The sequence below is a fragment of the Telopea speciosissima genome, unplaced genomic scaffold, assembly GCF_018873765.1.
Source record: "Telopea speciosissima isolate NSW1024214 ecotype Mountain lineage unplaced genomic scaffold, Tspe_v1 Tspe_v1.0050, whole genome shotgun sequence".
In the NCBI taxonomy this organism is placed as follows: Eukaryota; Viridiplantae; Streptophyta; class Magnoliopsida; order Proteales; family Proteaceae; genus Telopea; species Telopea speciosissima.
The window spans coordinates 56,419-67,173 of NW_025317386.1; the positions used below are offsets into that span (position 1 = coordinate 56,419).

Genomic DNA, 10,755 nt, shown 5'->3' on the forward strand with positions numbered 1-10,755 from the left:
CTAACCCTATGCGTTTTTTTTTTTTGAAGTTCCATTCTCACTCACGGCTAAAGCATGTATGGCAGAAATTTTTTCTTCACAGAAGTTCACTCACAAACTCAATGTCAAAAACTTTTTCCGCTTCCAAACTCGACCCAGATCTATCCAAACTCTATCTCTTCATCCCTGGGTTCGATCTATGCACATCTGCTAGTGTCACTCGCTTGTTGCCTGAGCTTGAACGTTGCTTTCAACTTTCCATTTTTTACTTACAGAAAAAACGATGAGGCAGACTGCTTGAACTTTTCCTCCCACCAATGATGCCGATTTCTAGATCACCTATGCAATAACATCTGTTGATGGCTGGTTCTGGTTCTTGATTGGCTTCACAGGCTGATTCCAGAATGAAATTCTGGTATTTTCCTTGGGTTCTGGTGTTTTCTCTCTTATTTGCTTCTCCTCTCATCTTCTTCTCTTCTGTCTCATCTTCTTTCTCTATTTGCTTCCTTAGAATAGATTCAGTTTGTCCTCTTATTAATTTTTTTTGTCAAACAAACGTTTCTGTTTCTTTTATGGCCCAAAATAAAAAGTAGACATGTTATCAAACACTTTTTTTTTGTGTCTAGAAATTTGGCCCAAAAATAGGAATACCAAAACTTATTTCTGGAATAGATTCAAAGCCCAGAAACAGAAGTATTATCATGCATGCCAAGTAGTCAATAACATGTGGAGTTGTTTACCAAGAGAAAAGAAAAAAAAAAACACAACTCGTGGAGTAATTCGTAAAAGCTAGCAAGCTTATGTTATCATGAATAGTGGCACCCAATGGGAGAGACACAGAGAGAATATTGTAGGTTTTCCATTTTCTTAATATAACACAGTTAGAGTTACTACTAAAGGACCGAGTTTCCCTCCAACCACGGTGAATGGGATCCCATTCATTGGGTATCAGGAGGGTATTTTTATCAAAAGCTCTCTCTTTATAGGTTGGATTGTGGTGCAAGAGTTAGGAGAGCCATGAAGCTATTGAAAGATCAGAGGTTCTATAAATGGGATAAGATGGTGATTTCCACATCTCTCAATTGTTTCTTCGATCATTTCCTCGGCTGTAATTATTCATTTGAATCGCCATCTGACATTTTCTGACAAAAACGAGAAATCCAAACCCAAAACCTACAACAATTTTGGGTACAAAAATGAGACCGATCTATAAAATACAATGACGCAGTTCTTGACTTTAAAGCAATGAGGGTATCAAATATAGAATATGATACATAAACCAACACTCCCTTTCAAAAAAGGAAAACTAAAAACTAAAAAATAAAAATTCCCAATCACTCACAATCCCTCCACTCATCTGGTAATCACCATCTCCTATGTACATATATTGGCATTATTGGCCACAAAGGGAATCCAAATTTGAATTCCATAGGCTTTTCAGCCGCTCCAACCACCAGAAGTCTGAAAGCAAAGTTGCAGATGGAACTAAGGGGAGAGAAAGGGGAGACAGAGGATGAAGTAGAATGATGGTTTTTTATGTGCCTAATGGGGCTTATATGAGCGATTTATTGGGCTAGCCTAGTATGAGATAGGTTAGGCCTCATTTGGTATGATTTATATTTCACTTTTAGGGGGTGATTTCTATTTCGGAAATTGTTTGGTTTGATTTTTGCACCTTATTTCAGTGAAATAGAAATCAAGTGTAATTGAAATTTTGAAATAGCTCAAGAGGTGTTTCAAAATTTTTATTTTATTTGATTTCACTCTTGCTCTTTAATGAGCACATGGTTAATTTGATGGGCAAAGTAGTAATTTCACCTTCAAAATAAAACACCACACTTCCTTCTTCTTCTCCTAATGATCTCACCACTACCATCACCTCACCACCACCATTACCACCTCCACCCCGCCACCACCATCACTACTCCACCACCACCACCACTTCAATGCCATCACCATTGCCACCGCCACCACCGCACCACTGCACCACTGCCACCACCACCACCCTTCCCAAAGAACTATAGAGAATCTATTCTCATAAATTGAACTACCAAATGGATTTTTTTTATTCTTGAAATATTTCATATTTATACAGCCAAATTTTTTTAAAAATTTTGACCAAAAATCTATTGTTGACTATTTCATGAAACCAATCCGAAATTGAAATAGAAATCTTACCAAATCTAGCCTTAGACAACTTGATTTAATGCATTCTATCAGTGTTGGAGCTTTTGGTATATTATCAGTCAAGTACTTAACATTTCGTATCAGAGTTGGGCACCATGTCACGGATTCAAGTTGGGTTCTGTATCATATTCTATTTTTGATATTCTCATTGATAAAAATTATTACTAAGAATGCTAAATCGACCTAAAATGCATACCAAACCATGGTTCGTGATCTCGGTATCGGTTAGATCAGATCGGATCGGGATCGGATAAGCCGATATGGATCAGGATCGCCCAAACTCGGGCAAATATGACATTTTTGTCCCTGTTTTCTTATAAAAAACTAATTTTTTTTACATTTTATCCCTTTCAGTACAGTTGGATCGGATTAGTATTGGGATCGATCTCGGCCAATCCCGATTCAATCCGGCCAAAAACGACCGATCCGATCCGATACCTCAAACCATGTACCAAACACAACTTTAGATTCTCGATTATTGAACCGATTCGGATTGGATTGAAATCCTTTTTGATTGATTCTGAGTTTTAAAACCTTGGAACTCATTATTGATTACCGTTCGGGCGTTCCCGCCCGAGATTAATACGGGAGTGTCTGAATTCTAAGTGTGCGTTTGATAACAGAACAGTGTTCTGAACGGTTCTTTTGATAAAAAAAAACATAAAAAAACATGAAAAAATGTTTAACTTTACGGTGTGTTTTTTCGTTCTTTTAGAACGAACCGGGGGTCTTGAGCACCAAAAGAAGGGAAAGAATGATCGATCGCGCGATTCACCAGCAAAACCCGTGAGCAAGCCTTGAAAACAAAAAAAAAACGAAGAGACATATCTGGGTATGGAAGAGCGGGCGAAACTTGCAGGTCGATACTCTCTCTCTCTCGCTCTCGCTACCTCTCTCTCGCTACCTGTCTCTGCTCTCTCTGTCTCGCACTCTCTCTGTCTCGTTCTCTCTCTCGGACGTTTGTTGGGATGAAGATCTGATTAGGGCTCTATCGATTTTTCTCCCTTGTGTCTCAGGATTTGGAGCAACATCCCTAACATTTGAAGGTTTCTGCTACAGTGGTCCTCTCTAGCACGACCCCCTCTGCAACTGAAGTTGACAACAACGAAGGTGACTCTCTCTCTCTCTCTAATTAGGTTATCATTCTTGTGACTTTCGTTTCTGGTCTGTGTGGTTCCCAATTGGGTTTTCGATTTAGTTTTTCAGGATTAGGTTTTCCAAGAGGCATTTTGATCCGCTCGGTTTTAGAAAATCTCGTCTTTGTTCTTCGTTTTTCTTTCTGATTTTTTCCTGTAATGTTTTTCATGCGTTGATGTATGATTTATGGTGTAATGTTTGAAATTTGTGATTGCTGGCCGATTTTTTCCTGAAATCTGTAATGTTTTTCAGAAGTTTACTGGCCGATTGTTGTGAGATTTTCATCTCTGTCAACAGATCTGCTTACCAAACTTTTTCTCCATTTTTTTTTTTTTTTTTTGATAGATACTTCTTTTCCATTTCCGTTCTGTGTTATGCATTTTTTTCTCCATCTCTTCCGATTTATCAACACATTGCACTTGGTTTCTCTTTTTTTCCTTTTATTACACCTGCACAAGGTCTGTCTTGGGTTTTTATTCAATTTACAGACATGATCCCTTCTTTTCTCTTAGTTGTCTGGTTGTTTGTGCCATTAATTATGTTGGGCCTACAAATCATAGGCATAATTGAGGATCTGTTTCTATCCCTGCTTCAATCAACTAATCCCAGGGAAATAAGAGGAATGAGTAATCATCTTCCAGCTTAAGAAGCTCCATTGTAACGGTGGTTATGTGAAATAATTGGTTTTTTTTCATGGAATCTTTGGAAATTCGACTATGACACGAGCATATTATGTCAGCATGAAGAGGAACTGGGTTGAACTACCTGTATGGACATAGTTGTACTGTACATGGAAAAGACCCAGGTCTCACCTCATCCTGAAAGGCATACTCAATCCCAACAGATGAACCAAACCTTCTCAATCGGAAATATGTTTTTAACATATCCAGGATAGTTCTTTTTACTGCAAATATATATATACCGCCCCTTGAAGGTCATAAAACTATTGGGAAAAGGTTTGCTATAGGATAAACTAGTAGTTGTTTGTGTATCTTCCCATTGCCTTCCATTGTAATGTAATATGTTTTTTCAATAGATAAACCAAAAGAAAAGCAATAAAATCAAAGCAAACACAAAGCCAGATATTGTTTTGTCATCTGTAATCAAAGCAAACACAAAGCCAGAATAGTAGCTTTAAGATAGATTCTTTGCAGTCGTCATCTTCATGTGAAATCTGCCTACACCAGAATACTGTAGACAAATCAAGATGTTTCCAGAATCAGTTTCTCCTATTGTTTCCTGCATTATTCCATGACTAGGAGATTGTGATTTCATGCTGATCATTATATATGTTCCTTCTTTCTTTCTTTCCCCCCCCCCTTTTTTTGTTTACTTTCAGTATCATCTCTAGCTTAATAAAATTTGTTTGAGTCTGGAGTATCAATGAAGAATGTTTGAAAAATCATATTTCTGTTGATAGATAGTAGAAGCAGAATTTTTAAAACTGAATCTGCTGGATGGAACATTTGAACCAGAAGCTAGCTTCCAGAAGATGAGGTTAGCACAGGGTAGCTGTGAAAAAACGGATTGAACAATACTGGGTAGCAAACTTGTGTTAAGTATCTAACTAATGTGGTTGATTCTGATAAACTAGGCATTGTGAACCTAAGTTAATGGGGGAAAAAAAAGGGAGTTATATATTAGTGATGTCTTTTGTTTTTCCTGCATTATTTTTGTTTGACCACCTAGTTTGATAAACTAGGCATTGGTTTTAAGGGAAATGCAAATAGTTCTTTCAGAAGTGAGATGTTTTACAGGAAAATGAAAATATTTCCCTTCACTTTCCTTGCAACCAAACAGAGCCTATGGTTCTGCCAATTTCTCCACTGTACAGCTGGTTAAACTTCATTGGTGAGAAAATCACATTATTAAACTAGAGTAGGAATTAAGATGGCCCCTCTAGTCATATTTCTTGGAGCAGGGCCCATCTATGTTATCTTTTAGGACCAATTTCAAAAGGTTCTAGCATTGGCACCACCATTTTTCTGTTTGTACTAATTGCCTTTTCTTTGAAAAACAAAAAATTTCTTTACTTCTCATGTCCAAAATAGCCAAGTGCTTCAGTTAGTTAAGATCATTCAGTCTATGGAATCTCCTGGCTTTCTAGAATCCAAAAGAATGGAGAATATAATTTGGTTTAATCTGTTGTATTAATTCATTGACAACTTGATGGGCCTTTAGCTCAAATTGGTAGAGCACTTGGGCTGCGGTTGGTAACGGTCTGAACAAAGAATGCCTGTTCTTGACTAGAAATGTTCTTTTGCGTTCTTGGTGTAGAACGGTGTTCTGAGACCGAAAATGACCGTTTGTTAACGGTCTCAAGAATGCTGTTCAGAACGAAAATGGTGTTTGGTAAAACCTGTTCTTTCCTATTTGATATTAATTACAATAATGCCATTTCTTTGTCAATTATACAAAAAAAAATACTTGTAAAATCCTTTTCTCTTACCAACCTTAGCATAAAATTAAAATATCTCATTAACATAACTAAAGTAAGTATAAAAATTTGTCAAATTTCAAAGATGCCTTTAAAATTGGGTTCTTGTGTGGATTAGTGGCATAACTGACGATGCTATGAACAGTTGAATAAAGAGGGCCTTGGTGGACTCAAACCACCATCCTCTTGGAACATACTCATGTTCCAAGTGCTCTACCAATTTGAGCTAAAGACCCATCAAAACTGAGTGCAACCCCTTTCTTCTTCTTCTTTCTTCCATCATTATTATACTCCAACTCCACCAGCCCAGTTTTCTTTCCTTTGTATTTTGTTTGTCTATCTACATACTGATATAAGGTAATCATAAATCATGTTTTTCTGCAACTCAATCTACTAACTATAACAGTCATATTCATTACCAAAGAAAATGGTTCAAATGACCCCAATTGGCTCGGTCCTAATGAGGGTAAGACAATGCCTACTTAGAAATGGAGTGTGCGCAAACTTTTTTAATTCTACAAATAGGAGAAAAAGAGTAATAATCAAAACTAAGCATAAGCCGCTTTAACATCTCACTTCAGAAGGAACTATTTGCATTTCCCTTGAAACCAAACACCAAAAATAATGCAGGAAAAACAAAAGACATCACTAATATATAACTCCCTTTTTCCCCCCCCCCCCCATTAACTTAGGCTCACAGTGCCTAGTTTATCAGATTCAACCACATTAGTTAGATACTTAACACAAGTTTGCTACCCTGTATTGTTCAATCCGTTTTTTCACAGCTACCCTGTGCTAACCTCATCTTCTGGAAGCTAGCTACTGGTTCAAATGTTCCATCCAGCAGATTCAGTTTTAAAAATTCTGCTTCTACTGTCTATCAACAGAAATATGATTTTTCAAACATTCTTCATTGATACTCCAGACTCAAGCAAATTTTATTAAGCTAGAGATGATACTGAAAGTAAACAAAAAAAAGGGGGGGGGGGAAAGAAAGAAAGAAGGAACATATATAATGGTCAGCATGAAATCACAATTTCTGAGTTGTGGAATTATGCAGGAAGCAATAGGAGAAACTGATTCTGGAAACATCTTGATTTGTCTACAGTATTCTGGTGTAGGCAGATTTCAAAAAACCTGTGGGTCATTTGGGCCCAACAGAATTGAAGAATGTTGATTAAAAAAAATAGAGAGAAATAGAAGGCTTGATCACAATGAGCAAGGCTAGGGTTAGTCCACTTGAAAGAGAACCACTCCTCAACCATAACCAAAAGACCCAAACAATTCCATACAAACATGCTGTTTTCAAGGCTCAATATAGGTATTAACCACACAGATTTGGCCCTTTTGGCCTAACTGGAATCCTAATATAACTCAAATTACAGTTAGAAACTCCCATGAGCGCTAGATGTCTTTAATAAATAAACAAAACTACAGATTTAAGAAATAGTAGACTCCTAATCTAATTATACTTCTTTCTTTTTCCTCCTAAGCCACATAAAGGACACAGTGACAATAAAAGAAAGCTGTGCACATGAAAAGATATTAAAGGCTCAGTCTGTTTCAAGTTGAAGAAATGTGGAAAGACAGTGATCAACTTGTTGAAAAGTAAAAGTTCTCAAATTCGATTTCGAGAATTACACATTACAACACAAAGAGAGCAGCTAGACTTTAATCACATTGACATCAGAAAGCAGACCCTTTAGACCGAAGATACTCAGCTGCTGGAACTCTTTCGTTTTCTGATGTCCAATGAAAAAGCCATTCTAGCAGCCATGGGCCATTAAATTGAGATCAAATGTCATTTAATTCTTCAAGAAATGAAAGTCTAGTCATAGGCTGAGTATGACTAGACTCATATTCTAGCAGCCATGGGCAATCCCATTTTCTTTTAACACCTTTATTGCTCTACTTAGATCCTTCCAACAAAACCAGGTTATGGTCGTGCAAACTTCCAAGACCTAAACCTTCCATTGACTTGGGAATGCACATAGATTGCCAAGCTATAGGGCAAATTGACTTTTATGACAAGGTATTTCTTCATGTTCATTTCCTTGTGAGCATCTCTTATGGTTGCTAGTGATGCTGTAAAGACATTACCCCTCAAAAGGGGTTCTCACAGCTAATTTTTGAGATTAGATCGATCACTTGTTGGAACAAAGACTTTCTATAACTTACCAAATTACAGGAATAAAGTATTCAAAGCAAAATCACAATTTCAACACTAGTAATAAACCAGATCCTCTGGTACAATCTGAGAAAAAAACCAAAACCCAAAAAACGAAACATACCTCACATGAACCAACAACTTTGCCAGAGACGTTACAGCATGAAAAAAATTTAAAAGAAAAAAAAGTCTGTTGTGTATGCATCACTGCGTTACTAGAGATGCACGATACATTAATCAGAACAACTCTTTCTGAATATGTCCCGCAATCTGATTTTACATCTCAATCAAAATGTAAACAAAGATTTGAGACAGAATATACAGAGTTCAAGTTCGAAGGAAAGACAATCAGAACCGATATTCTATATTACAGTAAAAATCATAGACTAAACTAGACTACACTAGATTTGACATATAATATTACCTGAGACAAAATGGGAAACAAAGGGGTGCTTCTCTGTGTCTGTTTTTGGTTGTAGGGTGCTGATCCACTTCCTGAGACAAAATCGAAAACAATTTGGATCAATCTTCCATAATCTCCACACAGAGACGGTGAGAGGGAGAGTATGAGAGGGAGAGAGAGAGACGGAGAGAGGAAAAGAACCAAAAAAACGACACAGAGAGTATGAGGAGAGAGAGAGACAGAGAAAGGGAAAGAGCGAGAGAGAGGTGCAGAGAGTGCGAGAGATCGAGAGGGAGAGAGAGCAACAGAGAGGAAAACAACGTTACCAGAGCTTGCGAGAGATAGAGAGGGAGAGAGAGCGAGAGAGAGTGAGAGATCTTACCTAGGGTTGCAGAGCGAGTCCTTCCTTCGCCGTCTCCTGGTGCTAGCAGAGCGAGAGAGATGAGTGGCGTGATTTCTCTCAAAAAAATCATGGGTTTTGTGATTTGATCGTCGCGCGCGTCGTTCTTTGTTCTTTGCAGACTGTCTCTGAGACAGTCTGTTAAGAACGTTCTTTTGGTGCTCAAGACCTTCGGTTCGTTCTAAAAGAACGAAAAAACAAACCGCAAAGCCAAACACTTTTTCATGTTTTTTTGTTCTTTTTGAACAAAAGAATTGTTCAGAACAGCGTTCTGAACATTACCAAATGCATTCTTGGAACATGATGGTGGTTCGAGTCCACCAAGGCCCTCTTTATTCAACTGTTCATAACATAGTTAGTTATGCCATTAATCCACTCAAGAACCCAATTTTAATGGCATCTTTGAAATTTGACATCTTTTTATACTTACTTTGGTTATGTTAATGAGATATTTTAATTTTATGCTAAGGTTGGTAAGAGAAGAGGATTTTACAAGTCTTTTTTTGGTATAATTGACAAAGAAATGGCATTATTGTAATTAACATCAAATAGGGAAAAACAGATTTTACCAAACACCATTTTCGTTCTGAACAGCGTTCTTGAGAACGTTACCAAACGGTCATTTTCGGTCTCAGAACGCCGTTCTAGACCAAGAACGTAAAAGAACGTTTCTAGTCAAGAACGGGTGTTCTTTGTTCAGACCGTTACCAAACGCAGCCGTGCGTTTGGTAACGTTCAGAACAACTCTGTTCAGTTCTGTTGTTCAAAAAGAACAAAAAAACATGAAAAAGTGTTTGGCTTTGCGGTTCTTTTTTTGTTCTTTTAGAAAGAACCGGAGGTCTTGAGCACCAAAAGAACGTTCTTTGCGAGACGGTCTGCAAAGAACAAAGAACGACGCGAGCGACGGACAAATCTCAAAACATGTGATTTTTTGGAGAAAAATCGCGACACTCCTCTTTCTCGCTCTGCTAGCACCAGGAGACGACGAACGAAGGACTCGCTTTGCAACCCTAGGTGAGATCTCTCACTCTCTCACCCTCTCTATCTCTCGCATGCTCTGGTAACGTTGTTTCCCTTTCTCTGTTGCTCTCTCTCCCTCTCTATCTCTCGCACTCTCTGCACCTCTCTCTCGCTCTTTCCCTTTCTCTGTCTCTCTCTCTCCTTCTCATACTCTCTGTGTCGTTTTTTTGGTTCTTTTCCTCTCTCTGTCTCTCTCTGTCTCTCTCTGTCTCTCTCTGTCTCTCCCTCTCATACTCTCCCTCTCACCATCTCTATGTGGAGATTATGGAAGATTGATCCAATTTGTTTCCGATTTTGTCCCAGGAAGTGGATCAGCACCCTACAATTGAAAATAGACACAGAGAAGCACCCCTTTGTTTCCCATTTTGTCTCAGGTAATATTATATCTCAGATCTAGTGTAGTCTAGTTTAGTCTGTGATTTTTACTGTAATATAGAATATCAGTTCTGATTGTCTTTCCTTCGATCTTGAACCCTGTATATTCTTTCTCAAATCTTTGTTTACATTTTGATTGAGATGTAAAATCAGATTGCGGGATATATTCAGAAAGAGTTGTTCCGATTAATGTATCGTGCATCTCTAGTGACGCAGTGATGCATACACAATAGACTTTTTTTTTCTTTTAAATTTTTTTCCTGCTGTAACGTCTCTGGCAAAGTTGTTGGTTTGTGTGAGGTATGTTTCGTTTTTTGGGTTTTGTTTTTTTCTCAGATTGTACCAGAGGATCTGGTTTATTACTAGTGTTGAAATTGTGATTTTGCTTTGAATACTTTATTCCTGTAATTTGGTAAGTTATAGAAACCAATAGCAGTAACACTCTATAAAAATTGTCTAGCAAGGTAATGCAATATACTGTAGATAGTGATCTTGGTTGGTGATGGCAATGAGTTGGTTCAGTTAGGTTCCCCTGAGGGAGGGGGGTAATCAAATACAAAACCTTCCCCCTTAGTTGTTGGTCAACCAACCAATCCTGCTTTGCCCCATCAAGTATCCAATTCTCCTGTGGACTTGACAACTGAACAGAG

At 37.8% G+C, this 10,755-nt stretch overlaps 1 pseudogene; it reads left to right on the forward strand.

Moving 5' to 3' along the window:
• Positions 1-3,553: 3,553 nt before the first annotated feature.
• Positions 3,554-3,619, forward strand: LOC122647448 (annotated as a pseudogene).
• Positions 3,620-10,755: the final 7,136 nt, after the last annotated feature.